Below are 6,000 nucleotides of genomic sequence, written 5' to 3'. Positions count from 1 at the left end.
AAAGGCAAGGGCGCAGGGCACGGGGAGCGTCTCAAGGAGCAGCTTCCGGGGTCTGTGAGGAAGGGGAAGGACAGCGCACCTCCTCCCACACATGCAGCGCAAGGGCTCAGCTGTGGGGGCCGGGACCCTGGGGGTGCGGGTGGCTTGTAAGCACCGTATCTGCAGGCGTGAACCTGGGGCTCACGGTCCCTCCCACCCCCCACGGGATGGGGCAGTAGCCACGAGGCTGTGCCTGTTGACACCCACGGCCCCCGAGGGTGGGGATGGTTATTCTCTCTCTCTGCGGAAGAAGCTGGGACTGGGGTGAGCAGCTGACTTCCCCACGGCTGTTCCACGTGCTCCTTCCCTCAGCCTGGACCGGCGCCGGGTCCGTGTGGCTCTAGATGTGGCTGGTCCACCGCGACCGTATCTCACTGCGAGTTCGCACGTCCAGAAGGAAGAGGAAGCAAAGCTACTGAAGCCTTTTTAAAAAATGACAGTATTTTATTTTTCTCCTTCCTTCCTCTCTCCCCACTCTGGGTCTCTCTCCCTCTCTCTCTTTCAAGCTACGCCCCAGAAAGGTTGACGTCGAGGCGAATGTAGAAAATCTTCAAATGAGATTGGGTGCCTCGTGACTGGGACTCATCTGTGTTGTCCTTCTATGAACACAGATAATCAAAAGTTGGTTTTATCTTTCTGTTTATTGATCTGTCTACCCATATGCTTATCAGCCTGTGTTCTTTAATGTGGGAAGGGGTCAGAGTTCTTGGAATTCGGTTGCAAACTTCTATCAGTGCAGCCTGTCTTACTGGTTGTGCTGTAATATCCCTAAACAGAAGGTGTGGTGCCGACAGGGGGACCCCCCGTTTTACCTGGCTCTGGTTTTCTCAGTTCCTCCAAGTTACGGAGATAATCATCGTATGTGGCCATTCTCTGTGGCCAGGAAAGGCATTGAAGCAGCCTCTGGAGGGCAGAACTCACAAGGCAGGGGCGGGCGGAAAGGGCAGAGGACACTGTGTGGCCACGCTCCGTCCCGGCCCCTGACAGCGCGAGCACAGTGACTTCCAGACTACGCGGTGACGGTCCCTGGCATTTGCCACGTCGTCCAGTGGGGTCTACTTGCCGACATTTTGTCCACCTGTCCCTGGTGGCCGAGGGGACAGGACGCAGGGGTGGGCAGCGTGTCTGCACAGAGCCCTGGGTCTTCCCGTGTTTAAATGTTTATCCAAAAAAAGAAACCAGTAGCCTGAGTTTTTACTCTCTCTGTGGCCAAAAGGTACCTGTTTCTTTTCCAGATGGTTTCCTCGCTGAATCCCTTTTCTCGTGGGCCCCGGAGGTTTGGGCTCTGGCACTGGGCCGCAGGGAGCAGGGGAGCCTTTCCAGCTGGGCCGTGGGATGGGGGAGGCCGGGAGGACTCCGGGGCGGTGCTGGGTTGATGTGAGAGTGGCTGCCTGTCACTGGCCTGTCACTGCCGGGCTGGGTTGCTTGGGTGCGGAGGCATTTGGGGGAGTCCCGGACCCAGAGGACAAGGCGGAAGGGAGATTCACCTTAACTCTGTGCTTCCGTGCAACGTGGGAACTAGAAGGTTCCGGCCTAGGCTCGTTCTTTGCCTTAAAAGGCAGGAGGCTCAGGTGGTGGAGAGCCTGCATGCATTTTGGGGTGTAGAAATGTTCAGTCTATGGCACGGGTGAGACAGTAATAATGCCATTATGACTGAAGGCGTCCCCCGCCTCTCATATGTTAAATCCCAACCCCGAGGTGATGGTGTTAGGAGGTGGGCCTTTGAGAAGTGAGCAGGTCGTGAGGCTGGACCCTCGTGTGGGATTAGTGCCCTTGTGGAAAGAGGCAGGAGAGCTAAGCCCACCCTCTTCCTGCCATGTGAGGACACAAGAAGCCAGTAGGTTGTCATCTGACCGTGTCGGTGCCTGGATCTCATGCTTTCGGCGTCCGCAGCTGTGAGGAGGGAACGTCTGTCGTACGAGCCGCCCACCGTATGGTGCTTTGTTCTGGCAATCAGGACGGAGACAGACACTTACCTTGCGTCTGTGTGATGTGAGCTTCTCTCTGTCTCTTCACCTGTCTGTGTGTGTCTCTCTCTGAATCTCTCTTTTTTCTCTGTCTAGATGGAAGAAGCATTTTCTCTCTCTCTCTCTCTCTACACTGAAAGTTGCCCATCACACCCAGCTTTGTAAACAGCCTGTGTCATTGCCCCCCAGCCTTTCACATTTGATAAAACTATCAAGGTTGCTTTTCTTTAGAGTTTTCCTTCTGTCTCGCTGGTAAAGTGTCCAAGGTGCCTATCCAGATAGAGGTATAGATGTATAGATATTTGTATGCCGTTTCTTATTTGGAAAAGGGACCAGGAGCCTCCTTTTGTCCTTTGATATTTGAAAGACAGAAGCCCCACTTACGTATGGGAAGGCAGCCTGTTCTCTGAGCCTCCTGGCTGGAGACCCCATGGTGTGAGCAGCACGCAGGGGCCTGGGAGGTCTGAGGAAACATCAGGACCGACTGTGGCACTCCAAGTTCCGTGGCCATAAAGAAGGCTGCTCCCCGCCACTCAAGGGCAGAAACTTTCAATGTAAAATGCTTCTCCTTAAATCCATTAACCGTAATTATAATCAAGGATGCACTACTGGTTGAGTTTCGGTCTAATTTTCTAAAGCCATAGTCTAAGAGGATCCGCAGAAGCCCCGACGACATCACGTGGTTTCTGCAAACCTCCAACGATGAACCGTTTCACGAATCATCCCGTGAGGAGGACCTGGTCACAACACTGCAGGATAAACCTGGCAAATGACCCACGTTTTCAATAACTACATGGAACCAACAGTTGACTGACTATTGCCATCTGAGCTGCTGCAATGGTTCGTTGAGTGTTTTTGAATCGGGAGACATGTACGGAGCACCCCCTACCGTGGGCTGGATACTGTGCTGAACACTAGCTAAATAGTGTAATGTTGGAATGGGTTCACATCCCAGAGGGGGAGAGACTGCTCACTGTTGAAAAGATTTTATTTCAGGCTATCACTTGTCTGATTATGTAACAGTGTTCTGTGCAAATGGCAGGTGCAGGTAAAAGTTAGATAGATGAATAGATAGGCCGGTGCTAGATGGAGAAAATATGGATGGATGGATAGATAGAAGGTAGATGGATGGCTGGATAGATAGACGAATGGATAGAGGGATAATAGGAGATAGATGATGGAGGGACGGAGGGACGGAGGGACAGATCATTTATGAAAATGAAACACTGTCTGCACTGTCAGGTAAGCTCTGACGCCCTTCTGGCAGTCATTGTTGACTTTACAAGGGCCTTATTCACGTGACTAAAATCTCCACTGTAGTTCGTAAAGTGACTTACTGTACACGTGTTGCCTTGGGTAGCAGGTTCTTTGGCTCTGCTTCAGAAGTGACTGTGAGGCATCCGTTTTATTTAAACTAGCAAATGAGAAATGTCTACCTTTCTCCAGTCTGCCTGTTGTTTTAATAATTGAAGAACCACCTTGCCTGCAAAAATGTCCCAGATACTTAAAGGTACAGGAGTAGTGTGTGATAGCAGAAGAATAGAGAGATTAGAAAGAAGTATGAATTATGACCCCTGAGAGTCTATAGTCAGAAAAAAAAAGTCCTGGAAAGTTGTCTGATGTAAATCGTATATATTTGGTCTTCATTGCAAAGAAAAACAAAATTTCCAAAAAAGGGAAATGTTTGTTAATTCAAAAGTAACCAATGTCATGCCTTTATTTTATTTATGTTCTCGTAGCGCGCTCTTGTAGGTATTTCTTGCTTTAATCCCTTGAATTTCCATAAACGTTTCTTAAGTCAATCCATCAATCTGTTTTCTGAGCTAAACAAAGAAATCAAATGTACTGCAATTCAGAGACGAAAATGCTTTTTTCCTCCAAATGAAGCTAATGCAATGTAGCAGATAGTCCCGAGCAAAAATATCACTCTTACTTAGTCACAATAGATTTCTGTTGGAGACACTGTGAGCTGCACAAGATATGAAAGCTCTTCGTATAAGTACATCATGGCCAATAAGCAGCCTAATATATCTTAGAACCATTGGGAAGAGACAAATAGAAAAGAAGAAAGAAAAACATTACAACGTGTGATGGAACAGTTTGTGCATTCCCTTCTCTCGGTCGTCAAACTAGCCCATGTTCTTGGTCTGAAAGAAATACCGCCTTTCAAGTTTGCATGTTGTTGAAATATTTATAACCCTGGTGCCGAGAGCCCAGAATGGCATACAGGGTGTGGAGTGAAGGGTTCCTTCAAGGCCTGTGAAATGGGCCGGTGGGCAGATCCCCTGGACGAGGTTTGGATCGTCTCTGGGCCTTGTCAGATGGTCTCTGTCTAGATAAACCAAATGGCAACCAGAGGACCACAGGATGTGAGCCAAGTACTTGAAATAAGATGTTATTCTTCCCTTCTTCCTTCCGTCACACAAGTTTCTTGGTTCGGCCGCATGGCAGACACGGTCCTTGGTGGTAAGGACAGGAAAGGGTCGGAGGCACTGGGCACAGAAGTGGAGAACCTCAGATCAGGTGCTCTTTGCGAATGCAGGTTGTTCGGGTCTATTCGTGGTTGGAAGCTGGGTTGACAGGCATAGCAGTCATGGTCTTTCTGCTGGTTTACAAGCCAGAGAGTGGGCAGCACGCGTCTTCCAAGCATCCATCCAGCTCTACTGTGGCAGCTGTGCAGATGTTTTCTGGGGGTGCTCATGGGGGTCCTGGTCCTGCGGAGACGCGGGTGGTTTTGGCAGCCCCCCTGCTCCCGGAGGGTGAGGCTGGAACACTCTGCATCAGCTGACCGCGTAACGGCTGTCGAATGGCCCCTCGCGGGGAACACCACACGTTACCCTCTGACTCCACTTTCTATCTGGGCAGGAAACGCTTGCTTTATATTTGTTGTTATGTTTAATGATTTGTAAAATCAACAGCTACATAAATTGCCACTCTCCAGGCTTGCAGTCCCTCCCTTCTGTGCCCAATACCTGCCTTCCTGGACCGAGTTGTTTCTCTCGTGGGCATGTTGTTTCTGAAATCTGATACAGAGCGGGCCCGGGAAGCGCTGGTCGGCGTTTCTGGCGACATCTCCAGTGCTTTCCATGTGTGGTTCTTGACGGCTTATCTCGTACCTGCTTGTCAAAGGGCTCATTTGATTCTGACGACAGCCCTGTGAGGGAGCCTCAGCAGCCTGTCCTCTTCCCTTTTGTAGATGAGCAAACCGAGGCTCAGAGAAAAGTAAGTGGCCCAGCTGGTCAGCAGTAGAGGCACAGGGCGAGGACCTAGGCCCTGAGTCTCTGTGCAGAGGGTGATGTCGGTGGAGGATCTTGGCGTGGCGAAGGGCTCGGAGCCGTGAGAGCTGGATGTGCTCCCGGGTCGGCATTTCACACTGGCCACCTGTCCAGGTCAGGACGATAGTGCACGTCTGCACACGTCTGTGTCTGCGGTCAGGTCGGTGTCAGGGGCAGGGCCCGGTACAAGGCCGACGTTTGATAAATGCCAGTTCCCTGCCTCTCCCTCAAATCCTGAAATCTGATAACCCACATATCCAAAAGTTGGGTGAGCGAGTCATATTGACCGTTAGAATATTGACTCCGTTTTGGAATTTACTCAGCAAATTGTTTACTCATGGGGATAACAATTTCTAGAGGGAGAATGATGGATTTGAATTTATTCTGGAGCTTGTCCGAAGTCTAGAAGAACTCAGGGATAGTCGGGACAAGAGCACAGTTGCCTGGGCCAGCACATGGCTGTGATCACACCTGATGCCGTGTGTGTTTTGGACGGGGCCCCGTCGCGGTGCTCATCACCCAGTCCGTGAGCCTCCACTTGGTCCCATTTATGTCCCCACCAGGTGTGCCCAGGTGACTGCACACCAGCGAATTTACGTCCCTACACTTGCTTGTGGACTACTTGCTCGAGACATCCCTCTGCTCCTCATTGGGTCCCTCAGTCCTTTGGCCAGTGTCACACTGTGTGACAAAGTCCACCAGAGCTTCTTCGACGGTGG

This window comes from Panthera leo, chromosome A3, assembly GCF_018350215.1.
Source record: "Panthera leo isolate Ple1 chromosome A3, P.leo_Ple1_pat1.1, whole genome shotgun sequence".
In the NCBI taxonomy this organism is placed as follows: Eukaryota; Metazoa; Chordata; class Mammalia; order Carnivora; family Felidae; genus Panthera; species Panthera leo.
The sequence above is the reverse complement of the archived record's forward strand: the minus strand, read 5'-3'. Positions refer to the sequence as shown.